Consider the following 13,544-nt stretch of genomic DNA (forward strand, 5'->3'; position numbering starts at 1 on the left):
ATCTATCGTTTACTCTCAACATTCTCCCACCTTCTCCCCATAACCCCTGACACCCGTGTTAATCAAGTATCTATCAATCTCCGCCTTAAAAATATCCTCCGCAGCCATCCATAATAAATAAGATTTTTTAAATTATTTAGGTTTATTTGTGTCAGCTAACTATTAGCTGCTATGGTTATATTTATCAACCTGCTGCCTCTGGGAAGATCCAGCCTCCCTTTAAAACAGTGTGTAGGAAGGAAAAGCAGATGCTGGTTCACACAAAGTGCTGGAGTAACTCAGCGGGACAGGCGGCATCTCTGGAAAGACGGAATGGGTGACATTTCGGGTCTTCAGACTAAAACAGGGCAGACGAGAGTGAAATGCTGAGTGAGTTCACAGTCAGATTCAAACAGCACGGAAACAGGCCCTTCGGCCCAACTTGTCCATGCTGACCCCGATGTCCCATTTGCCCGTGTTTGTGCCATATCCCTCTAAACCCTTTCTATCTATGTCCCTGTCCAAGTGTATTTTAAGTGCTGCGAGTGTATCTGCCTCAATTAACTCCTCTGACAACTCGTTCCATGTACCCACCTCCCTCTGAGTGAAAAATACCCAATCAGGTACCAATCAAATTAAATCCCCTCTCACCTTAAACCAATCTCCTCTTTTTGATTCCCCACCCTTGGGTAAAAGATTCTGTGCATTCACCCTATCCATTCCCCTCACTAGTTAAGTTCAGTTCAGAGATACAGCGCGGAAACAGGCCCTTCGGCCCACCGAGTCCATGCTGACCGGCAATCCTACACACACTAGCGACAATTTACATTTACACCAAGCCAATTAATTTACGAACCTGTACGTCTTTGGAGTGTGGGAGGAAACCGAAGGTCTCGGAGGAAACCCACGTGGGGTGACAGGGAGAACGTACAAACTCCGTACAGACAGCACCTGTAGTCAGGATCGAACCTGGGTCTCTGACGCTGTAAGGCAGTAGCTCTACCACTATACAAAGGTGCCGCCCTTTGTTAAAAGAACAGGCGGGTGGGACTAGTGTAGATGGGACATGTTGGCTGGTGTGGGCAAGTTGGGGTGAAGGGCCTTTTTCTACACTGTAGGACTATGAGATGGATTTGTTAAGAGAAGCTGATGTCTTCCTTAACTGAAGGTTTGGAGGAGGTAATAAGGAAGGTTGTTTGGGACAGTGTTGTTGATGAGGGTTCACACCAATGTTGACAAGGCTTTGATAAACTCCCACATGGTCAACAACAGAACACAAGAGATCCAAGGAGATTAGCGACTAGACTCCACAATCTCCTCCGTGGCAGGAGGCAAAGGGTATTGTTGGGTGTACTTTGATGGGATGACTGTCCCCAGTGTGGCTCAAGATGCCAGGGTCGGGACAAACACTCTTCACAAACATTCTCGTGGTCATTCACATCATACAGGTTAATCATTGCTACCTGCTGCTGATCCAGCTCTGTATTTTCCAATAATCTGCTCAACACCAAACTGGGTGAAGGGGGAAAAGTTTAAAGGAAATGTGCGGGGGCAACGTTTTTACACAGAGAGCGGTGGGTGCCTGGAACGCGCTACCAGGGGTGGTGGTGGAGGCAGATATGATAGTGGCGTTTGAGAGGCTTTTGCATAGGTGCATGTATCTGCAGGGAATGGAGGGATATGGACAATGCACAGGTGGATAAGAGATGGTTTTGGCATCATGTACAGCACAGACATTGTGGGCTGAAGGGCCTCCTCCACACTCACATGGGACCTATCAATTTCATCAACTTTGCCACTAACTTCAACCCCCCTCCCATTTCCTACCCCTCTGGTTCCATCTGCCCACCATCCCTCTCTTACCTGGTTCACCTTCCATATTTAACAGGTTGAAGAATCTGCAGCCTTTTGTTGCTTCCACTCATCACTTCCCGATCTCTGTCCCTCCCTCCAGGCTCCCCCTCCCCTACCCGGCTCTATCATACCCCCTCCCCACGCCTGCTTCCACCTATCACTCACCGCCTCTCTGCACTGGCTCTCTTCCCTCTGCATCTCAACCCTGACTTTGACTCGAAACACTGGCCTTCCACAGATGCTGCCCGTTCCTGAGTTCCTCCTGCTGTTTTTTTGCTGCAGATTCCACCATCTCTCTCCAAACAGAACTGCTGTCCCTTTAATGAGGGGAATAGAGGTGAATGCAATGTCCTTTACGCAGAGTAGGGGAATCAAGAACCAGAGGGCAAACAGTAGGCTTAAGATGCGAGGGAACGATTTCATAGGAACCCGAGGGGCAACTTTTTCACTCGGAGGACTGGTGGGTGTTTTGAATGAACTGCCAGGAGAAGTTGCTGGGGCGGGTATTATAGCAGCATTTAAACACCATCTAGGGCATCATGGTGGCGCAGCAGTAGAGTTGCTGCCTCTCAACGCCAGTGACCCGGGTTCGATCCCGACTGCGGTTGCTTGGTGACCACGTGGATTTTCTCCGGGTGCTCCAGTTTGCTCCCACAGTCCAAAGACGTGAGGGTTTGTAGATTAAATATCTTCGGTAAATTGTCCCTAGTGTGTAGGATGGTGCTAGTGTGCGGGGATCGCTGGTCAGGGCAGACTCGTGGCCCCAAGGGCCTGTTTCCATGCTATATCTCGCTCTCGTTCTCTACAAAGTAATTTGGACAGATACATGGATAGGAAAGATTTAGAGCAATACGGGCCAAACACAGGCAATTAGGACTAGCTAAGATGCCATCTGGGTCAGCATGAGCGAGTTGGGCCGAAGGGTCTGTTTCCATGCTGTATGTCTCTATGACTGTGAACTCACTCAGCACTTCACGCTCATCTGCCCTGTTTTAGTCTGAAGAAGGGTCTCAACCCGAAACGACACCCATTCCTTCTCTCCAGATACTGCCCGACCCGCTGAGTTACTCCAGCATTTTGTGTCTACGTATCTTCAGTGTAAACCAGCATCTGCAGTTCCTTCGTACGCACTGTTTTTAAGGGAAGCTGCCTCCTCCCAGACGCAGTGGGTTTATATTGCATCTAGTTGTTAGCTGACACAATTAATTAAATATTTTCTAATTTATTATGGAATTCATTACCACAGATGGCTGTGGAGGCCAAGTCAATGGATATTTTTAAGGCGGAGATTAACAGATACTTGATTAGTACGGGTGTCAGGAGCTAAGGGGGGAAGGCAGGATAATAATAATAATAATAATAATAATAATAATAATAATAATAATAATAATAATAATAATAATAATAATAATAATAATAATAATAATAATAATAATAATAATAATAATAATAATAATAATAAACTTTATTACGGACTCAAGGTCCAGACAAGGGGCAACATTACATTAAAAATGCATTGCATATCAAATATCATAAATATATATAAAATCATGGTATATCACATAAAAACATCATAATTTATATTTAACAAAACCCCACAATACTTAAGTTAAAAATCCAGATTAAAAGATGATCAATGTCCTACAACGAGACAACGATACCAGTGTCTCCACAACTGGGATTCGTAGCGTGTAGTGCTAACCCTTATGTTTGTCAAGGCCACAATAAGCACATTTTTAGTCATTTATCCTGCAAATGAATTTATACATGTGGTGTCTTAGGATAGCTTCTAAAGTACTGACTCCTGCAGCCACAAACATATTACTGGCACTTCACCATCTAGGTTGCCTTAGCAGTGTTCTCATGGCATCGTTATATACCACCTTTAGTCTCTGCATACTTGCCTTTAAATAGTTCGACCACAGGTGCGCAGTGTAGAGTGGTGTGCAGTATGCTCTAAATAGCGACATCTTCACCACATCTGCACACGCACCAAATTTACGCAAGAGGATATTTGCCTGTACATACAGCATGCGTCGTTGCCTATAAATATCCTCATCATCTGTCATTTGTTCTGTAATAATATGCCCTAGATATTTTACCTTATTACAGACACTAAGATTGTTGTCAGACAATTTAAAAACAGGATATTTTAGACATTTATCCTCTTTGGTTCTACAGACCATAACAGCACTCTTACTAGCATTATATTTAATGTCATGTTCCACACCATACACAGAACATATAGTAAGAAGCTGCTGGAGACCAGCGCTAGATGGACTATAGACCACAAGATCATCTGCATACATAATATGGTTCACTAAAATATTACCAATCATGCACCCAGTGTTACAGGCTTTCAATTGTTTAGACAGATCATCAATATATAGATTAAAAAGGACTGGGGACAAAATTCCCCCTTGTCTAACACCATTGCTAACCACAAATGGGGCTGAGACCCTATTGCCCCATTTTATTTGCATAGTCTGGTGGGCATACCAGTAGGCCAGAATTCTAACAATGTATTCAGGCACCCCTCTTTGACTCATTTTACCAAACAGCTTTCTGTGATTAACACGGTCAAAGGCTTTGGAAGCATCAATAAAGCACATAAGGATTGAAGAGTTTTTGCCTCTATATTTGTTTACAATCTCCTTTAGGGCATATATGCATAAGTCAGTGCCATGTTTAGCTTTAAAGCCAAACTGGTTATCTGTGGAGTTAACAAACTCATTTACTCTATCCAGCAGAACTCTTTCTAGGACTTTTGAGAGGAAAAATGTTGAGAGGAAAAGATAAATGAGCACAACCATTCTCCTGCCTTCTCCCCATAACCCATGGCACCCTTACAAACAAGTATCTGTTAATCTCTGCCTCAAACATACATAATGACATGGCCTCCACAGCAGTCTTTTACTTTATTTGCCTTTCCTATAACTTCTGTTAGGCAGAGCGTGCAGGAAGGAACTGCAGATGCTGGTTTCATTCGAAGACAGACACAAAATGTTGGAGTTGGTAGGCCCCCCTCGGTCATGACTGACCATGGGTGATGCACGCTAGTTGTTGGCCGCTTGCTCCGAACCTCGGCTGGAGCAGCGTCGCTTGTGGCTGAAGAGACCAATGCAGGAGTGACAGTCTCTGTGGCAAAGGTCACATTTGTGTGTGTGGTCTCTGGTTTGTTGAAGTCGCTGCGCCCCTTTCTGCGGGCCCGCTTGTCTGCCGCTGCGTTCAACAGTTTCTCTTCCCCCGTTTTGAGATGTTGGTTCAGGACACTTCTCCACCTTGTGCGGTCAGCTGCAAGGATCTCCCAGGACTCCACATCGATGTCTAGCGCCTTCATGGAGTAACTCGAAGATAACCACAATGCCTACTCCCGTTGGGCAGAAGGTACAGAAGCTTTGAAAGTGAACACCACCAGACTCAGGAACAGCTTCTTCTCCTCTGTTATAAGGCTTCTGAACAGTACTTCCACACCCTAGAGTACTGTACGATTCACCTCTACCCCATTGTGGGCATTGGACTTTGTCTCAGGAACTGATACTCTGCAGTGCTGAGAACTATATGCTGCACTCTGCATCTTCGCCTGCTCTCCCTATTGAATGTCCCGGTGAGCCGCGGCCACACCCCAACACAAGGCCTAGCTCGCCCGGCACGGAATCGCCAACCCATTCGGAGTCATCCACGGCTCGTCTCCTGCTAGACCCCGAGGTCCAGGAACCGGGGAGGAGGGAGTTGGCGACAGCGGTGGACGCTGGACAAAGGGCCGATTTCAAGATGGCGGCAGACAGAGGAGAGGATCGGTGTCGCCATGGTAACGGGCCTTCAAGGCTAAGGCTGCACTCTTAAGAACTTTGAAACTTTGTGTGCGCCAGAAACATGGCGACTCTTTGTGTAGTGTCTCAGTGAAGCACTTTAGTACTTATCTACGATTGTGCTTAGAATAGAATAGAATAGCCTTTTATTGTCATCCAGACCGAAGTCTGAACGAAATTTAAGCAGTCATACATACAATACAATACAATAAAAAACAACAATAAACACATATTAACATCCACCACAGTGAGTCCACCCAACATCTCCTCACTGTGATGGAGGCAAAAGTCTTAGGGCTGCAGTCTCTTCCCTCCTCTTCTCCTTCTGCGCTGAGGCGATACCCCCCGGGCGATGTTAAAACCTGTCCTGCGGCTCAAACACCGCGGCCCGGGGTAGTCGAAGCTGCCGCTCACCAGACCTGCTGACGCAGCCGCTGGCCCGCGGCCGAACCCCCGGTCTCAGGCCACCGCCACCAGAACTGCCGTCCCAGCCCCCGGAGCATCGTTCCAGCCCCGAGCCGGATCGCCCTCACGTGAGTACTGCCACCGTCTCAGCCTCGCGCCAGGCCGCCGCTCCTCCCTCGCGCCAGGCCGCCCCGACTGGGCGCCGCTCCTCCCTCGGGCTGGGCCGCCCCGACCGGGCGCCGCTTCTCCCTCGGGCTGGGCCGCCCCGACCGGGCGCCGCTCCTCCCTCGGGCTGGGAACGCCGTACCTCCCCGAGCTCGGCTACTCCGACGGGAGCACCGTTCCTTCCTCGGGCCGGCCGTCACAGCCCCTCACGAAAGCCCTGTTCCAGCCCCGAGCCGGGCCGTCCTCACGGGAGCGAGCTCAGTGCGAGTCCTGGCGGGCTCTGCCTCCTGAGCCTCGAGGTCGCCAGCTCCGCCATTAGGCCTCAGCGCAGACGGAGGCAGAGAAGGGGAATACGACAAAAAAGTCGCATTCCCCCGCAGGGAGAGACAGCAAGCCCCGTTTCAACCCCCCCCCCCCCCCAAAACACAAACTAAAAACCAAAACTAGACTAACCAAAACGAAAATAAACAACCCAAAAAACACAAAACAAACAGGACTGCCGGAGAGCCGCTGCAGCCAGAGCCGAGCCGCTGCTTATCTGTAGTATGATTTTACTGGATTGAATCCAAAAGAATTTCATTGTACCTCGTAGGTACACAGGCACATGTGACCATAAAGTATCATCAGCATGTACTTGAGTTTGACTCAATTGTATTTATGTATGGTATATCTGATGTGTTCTGATGTGTACTGGTCAGCTGTTCACTGTACCTCAGTACATGTGACAATAATAAACCTAAACCCAAACCCAAACCCAAACCTCAGAGCCTGGATAGCTCAGTCGGTAGAGCATCAGACTTTTAATCTGAGGGTCCAGGGTTCAAGTCCCTGTTCAGGTGCTATTGTGGACGCCAGTGACCCCGGCTCAATCCTGACCGTCTGTGCTGCTTATGGCGGCACGGTGCTGCTTTACCAGACCGGAGACTACGGTGCTGTATGTACGGAGTTTGCACGTTCTCCCTGTCTCCTGCTCCTGTTTCTTCTCCTCCCACACTCCAAAGACGTACAGGTTTGTATGTTCATTGGCTTCTTTAAATTGTCCCCAGTGTGTAGGATGGAACTAGTGTATTGGTTTTAGTCTTGGTGAGGGGGATGATTTTAAACCTGAGGGACAGTTTTTACACAGAGGGTGGTGGATGTTAGTTTTGAGATACAGCGCGGAAACAGGCCCTTCGGCCCACCGAGTCCGCACCAACCAGCAATACCCGCACCTTTACACACACACACACACACTGGAGACAATTTTTACATTTACACCAAGCCATTTAACCTACAAACCTGTACGTCTTTGGAGTGTGGGAGGAAACCAAAATTCGCTGAGAAAACGCACGCAGGTAACGGGGAGAGCGTACAAACTCCGTACAGACACGCACCCATGGCCAGAATCGAACCCTGGTACAGCGCAGAAACAGGCCCTATGGGCCACTGAGGCTGAGCCGACCAGCGATCACCCCGTACACCAACACTGTCCTACACACTAGGGGCAATTTACAGAACCCATTTAACGTACAAACCAGCATGTCTGAGTGATGTAGGAGGCAACTGGAGCACCTGGAGGAAACCCACGCGGTCACAGGGAGAACGTGCAAACAGTTCTGTTAGTGGCCGTAGTCGTGAGTGAACCCGGGTCTCTGGCGCTGTGAGGCAGGAACTACCGCTGCGCCACTGTTGCCTTTCTGATTTCATTATTATAAAGGAACGATGCAGCACTCAGTTGGAAACGCCACTACATGGTGCTGTTGTACAAGAAGTCGAGATGAACCCTTTAACTCTTTGCGGTGAAAGAGTAGTCACTTATTCTGGAGATGGTCCAAGATGACCAGTTTACATTGTGTGAGGGAAGGCAGGAGAATGGACTTAAGAGGGAAAGGTAGATCAGCCATTGTGTGAATGTGTGTGAATGTGTGTGAGTGACTGGTGGTGGTCGGAGGGGCCGTAGGCGCAGATTGGCAGCCACGCTTCCGTCAGTCTGCCCCAGGGCAGCTGTGGCTACAGAAGTAGCTTACCACCACCGAGTGTGACTGAGGAGTGAATGAATAATGCGATGTAAAGCGCCTTGAGTATTAGAAAGGCGCTATATAAATCCCATCCATTATTATTATTATTATCAACAACCCAGTGGCATGGCTATTGAATTCTCTAACTTCAAGTAACTGTAGCTTTCTCTGTCTTCGACCCTGCCCCGTCCGAGTTCTCTGACTAATTCCACTGTCCTCCTGATTAAATATTACTGATTGTATGCCTCGTTGTCACCTTCCCCTCAGCTAACGATGAAACATTCTATATTTCCTTATCAGCATCTGCTTTGATCTGTCGTTCTCACACCTCACCCTTCTATATCTCTAATCTCCCTCTACCCCGACTCTCAATCTGAAGAAGGGTCTCGACCCGAAACGTCACCCATGCCTTCCCTCCAGAGATGCTGCCGGTCCCGCTGAGTTACTCCAGCATTTTGTGTCTATCTAGCCATGATTGAATGCCAGAGTAGACTTGATGGACCGAATGGCCTAATTCTGTTCCTTTAGCTTATGAATTTATGAAATTTAAATCTGCGCGATAAATGTGGGAACAATGCTGATGCGTTGATAGGCATTGTGCCATTCAGATACCCCAAGAGTTTGCACAGAGGTTCTTCATTTATTGAAGCTGCCTCCCCTTATCTCTGACCATCAGTGATCACCCACCCCGATGCCTCTGGTTCCATCTGCAGGCAGGATGGTACCAGTCCCTTGGGCGAAACCAGCCAGTAGGACAACTGTAGATGGAGCATCTTTGTTGACATGGGCAAGTAGGGCCAAAGGGCCTCTTTCCATGCGTCATGACTATGACCATCCTGAGGGTAGCACGGTGGCACAATGGTAGAGTTGCTGAGATCCTGGCTACGGTGCTGTCTGTACGAAGTTTGCACGTTCTCCCCGTGACCGCGTGGGTTTTCTCTGGGAGCTCTGGCTTCCTCCCACACTCCAAAGACGTACAGGTTTGTAAGTAAATAGGCTTCGTTAAAATTGTAAGTTGTCCCCAGTGTGTGTAGGATAGTGTTAGTGTGCGTGGATCGCTCGATGGGCCGAAGGGCCTGTTTCCAAGCTTTATCTAAGGTCTAAAGACTGTGGACCATTACAGGGCCTCGTTTGTGGACCTAGACACTGATCATTTTATGGTACTGCCCTGTGCTACCACCCGACCTTCAGAGCCAAAGTACACCTTGGTGACTTCTCCGGGCGTTGAGTCTCAGAAGGGGAAACACAAAATGTAATTGTCCATCAGAACATCGCAGGGTGAAGACTGAATCTCCACACCTATAGGATCTTTGCCTCTTTAATAGATATTAACTTCATGAGCGATAGGAGCAGAATTAGGCCATTTGGCCCATCTAGTCTACTCTACCATTCCATCATGGCTGATCTATCTCTCCCTCTCAACCCCATGCTCCTGCCTTCTCCCCATAACCCCCGACACCCATATTAATCAAGAAACCATCAACCTCTGCCTTAAAAACCTTTGTGCATTGATCCCAAATTGACATCCAGCTACAATGGACTGTTTCTTTCAGGAGTTAGGAGGACACCTAATTTGAGGAAGGACATTCTTGCTATTGAGGGAGTGCAGCGTAGGTTTACAAGGTTAATTCCTGGGATGGCGTGACTGTCATATGCTGAGAGAATGGAGCAGCTGGGCTTGTACACTCTACAGTTTAGAAGGATGAGAGGGCATCTCATTGAAACATATAAGATTGTTAAGGGCTTGGACACACTAGAGGCAGGAAACATGTTCCCGATGTTGGGGGAGTCCAGAACCAGGGGCTACAGTTTAAGTATAAGGAGTAAGCCATTTAGAACGGAGAGGAAGAAACACTTTTTCTCACAGAGAGTGGTGAGTCTGTGGAATTCTCTGCCTCAGAGGGCGGTGGAGGCAGGTTCTCTGGAAGCTCTCAAGAGAGAGCTAGATAGGGCTCTTAAAAATAGCGGACTCAGGGGATGTGGGGAGAAGGCAGGAACGGGGTACTGATTGGGGATGATCAGCCATGATCACATTGAATGGCGGTGCTGGCTCGAAGGGCCAAATGGCCTACTCCTGCACCTATTGTCTATTTATCTGTATTGAGGAGTGAAGCTCACTTATTCTGCTATCTTGTTTAATGCGTTTGCTCACACTTTTTGCACTGGCTATGTTAGTGAAACCTGGCAATGATTATCTCAAGTAAACTGTGAAAAGTGGAGTTTGATGTAAGTGTTGTAATCCCGTAGTGTTACTTCAGACCCAGTACATCACGGAAGCTGTGTGTGATGGGAGAGTGCATCGAAAACTAGACAAAAGAATGTCACTCTACCTAGGTTCACAAGTTTGTAACTTATAGTAGAATTAGGCCATTCGGCCCATCGAGTCTACTCCACCATTCAATCATAGTTGATCGCTGCCTCCTAATCCCATTTTCCTGCCTTCTCCCCATAACCCTTGACACCCGTTCTAATCAAGACTTTGTCTAACTCTGCCTTAAAAATATCCACTAACTTGGCCTTCACAGCCTTCTGTGGCAATGAGTTCTCCAGATTTACAACCCTCTGACTAAAGAAGTTCCTCCTCACTTCCTTTCTGCAAGAGCGCCCTTTAATTCTGAGGCTACGACCTCTGGTCCTGGACTCTCCCACCAGTGGAAACATCCTTTCCACATCCACTCTATCTATGCCTTTCATTATTCTGTAAGTTTCAATGAGGTCCCCCCTCAACCTCCATCAAATGGGTCCATGTAGCAATATCATCATCATGTACTTGAGTTTGACTCTATTGTATGATATATCTGATGTGTTTGTATGTGGACTGTTCAGCTGTTCACTTGGCACATGTGGCAATGATAAACCTCAGAGCCTGGATAGCTCAGTCGGTAGAGCATCAGACTTTTAATCTGAGGGTCCAGGGTTCAAGTCCCTGTTCAGGCGCTGCCTTTATATTGTGGACGTTGTCACCACATCCACGTTGATCCAATGGCGTTTCAGGTCGAGACCCTTCTTCAGACTGAGAGTCAGGGGAGAAGGAGACTAGAGCTATAGAAGGGTAAGGTGTGAAAATTACAGATCAAAGTGGATGGTGATAAGGAAATGTAGAATGGTTCATAGTTGGCTGAGGGGATGCATGCGACTTGAAGTGACTTGAAGTTAGACAAATCTATTTTCATATCACGACATTATATGCTGCTGTAAGATTGATTTGTTATGGCCTGAATATAACTTAATATTAACCAAAGAAAAGGAATGTCAAGGAAAGATAATAAAGCAAAAGGAATTAGGGAATTATAGGGAAAATGTCTACCTAAGGGCCTGTCCCACTTGGCCGTCATTTGCGCCTCATTTACGCGTCATATGTAAAATAGGTTGACGCGTCGTTACGACGCAAATCACGCGTCATCATTCCGCCTGGTGCGCGTGACGTCATTAGAATACCCTGCGGCGCGCGGTGACGAATGGTTATGCAAGGTGACGTAACCGCTTTTCACCACGCGATACACGTGAGACGTCGGGACGTCAGCGTGCGACGCCAATGCGTCAGCGTACGTTCGCGATACGTCACGCAGGTGGCGAGCGAGGATTTTGTGCAGCACGATACCACGCACAAATTCACACTCCTCCACGCCTCTCCATGCGCCCATCCCGAGCTACCCACACGCTACCCGTGAGTCACAACGCGCCAACCACATTTTTGGAGGTCGTGTAAATGGCGCGCAAATGATGGCCAAGTGGGACAGGCCGTCTAGGGAATTATAGAAATTATTTAATTTTGTTTTGGGTAGGTCCATGATGAAAGAGACTGCATTAATATAGCACCCGTAACATCCTTAGGTTTCAAAGTGGTTTAGAGCCGAATAAATACTTTTGAGGTGAGACCCTTCTTCAGACTGAAGAACCTCAGACTTCAACCCGAAATGTCACTTATGCCTTTTCTCCAGAGATGCTGTCTGTCCCGCTGAGTTACTCCAGCATTCTGTGTCTATCTTCGGTTTAAACCAGCATCTGCAGTTCCTTCCTACACAAACACTTTTGAGGTGTGGTTACCATTGATGCCACAGTTTGTGCACAGTAAACGGATCAGGTGAACTATTTGCATATCGCGATCAAGCAATATATACTGGCCAACAACCACTGCACCACAGAATTATTGGATTTGACTTCAGAGAGTGAACAAGACTTTAGTTCCACATCTTGTACAAAATTGGGAGAGGAATAGATCGGGTAGATGCCCAGTCTCTTGCCTAGCGTAGGGGAATCAAGAAACAGAGGACATAGGTTTAAGGTGAAGGGGAAAAGATTTAATAGGAACCTGAGGGGTAATGTTTTCGCATAAAGGGTGGTGGGTGTATGGAACAAGCTGCCGGAGGAGGTAGTTAAGGCAGGGACTATCGCAATGTTTAAGAAACAGTTTGACAGGGACAGGTTTGGAGGGATGTGGGCCAAACACAAGGCAGGTGGGACCAGCGTAGATGGGACATGTTGGCTGGTGTGGGCAAGTTGGGCTGAAGGGCCTGTTTCCACACTGTAAGACTCTATGACTCCATCGTACTGGAAGGGCAGTACCTACACCAGGCCAACACTCTCCTCAGGCCTTGTGGCCTTTACACAGTGACAATGACAAGTCACCAGAGGGATTTGAAGGTGGAGCTACACAGAGTGGTGGTGAGGACCTGGAGCATGTTGCCGGGGGAGGTGGTGGAGGCAGATACGATAGTGACATTTAAGAGGTTTTAGATAGGCCCGTGGAAGTGCAGGGAATAGAGGGATATGGATGATAGAAACAAAAAGCTGGAGTAACTCAGCGGTCAGGCAGCATCTCTGGAGAAAAGGAATAGGCGACGTTTTGGGTCTGGACCCTTCATCAGACTGAGAGTCAGGGGAGAGTGAAACGAGAGATATGAGAAGGTACATAGGGAAAATGAATGAAAGGTATGCAAAAGGACAAATCAAAGCCAGCGACTATGATCAAGGGAAGGTGGAGCCCACAATGATCCATTGTTGCTTGTGGAGAAGGTGATAACAAGTGATATAAACAGTGAAACTCAGCAGGACGACAGTGAAACTAGTACCACGACTAGGGTGGGGGAGGGACGGAGAGAGAGAGGGGATGCAAGGGTTACTTGGAGTTAGAGAAGTCAATATTCATATCGCTGGGTCATGTGCAGGCAGATGAGATCAGTTTAACTTGGTATCATGTGCGGCATAGGCATTGTGGGCCGAAGGGCCTGTTCCTGTGCTGTACTGCTCTATGGGCTGTGTGCTATATCACTGGGGGGGAGGGGGGGACGGAGAGCACCGTGAGTGAGGGGAGGGAATTTGTAACTATGCA

At 47.8% G+C, this 13,544-nt stretch overlaps 2 non-coding genes across 2 annotated transcripts; both read left to right on the forward strand.

Moving 5' to 3' along the window:
• Nucleotides 1-6,981: 6,981 nt before the first annotated feature.
• On the forward strand, nucleotides 6,982-7,054 carry trnak-uuu. Its single transcript has one exon. It is a non-coding gene; the product is annotated as a tRNA-Lys (tRNA).
• Nucleotides 7,055-11,076: 4,022 nt separating this feature from the next.
• On the forward strand, nucleotides 11,077-11,149 carry trnak-uuu. The gene has a single exon. It is a non-coding gene; the product is annotated as a tRNA-Lys (tRNA).
• The last annotated feature ends 2,395 nt before the right edge of the window (nucleotides 11,150-13,544 follow it).

This window comes from Amblyraja radiata, chromosome 37, assembly GCF_010909765.2.
Source record: "Amblyraja radiata isolate CabotCenter1 chromosome 37, sAmbRad1.1.pri, whole genome shotgun sequence".
In the NCBI taxonomy this organism is placed as follows: domain Eukaryota; kingdom Metazoa; phylum Chordata; class Chondrichthyes; order Rajiformes; family Rajidae; genus Amblyraja; species Amblyraja radiata.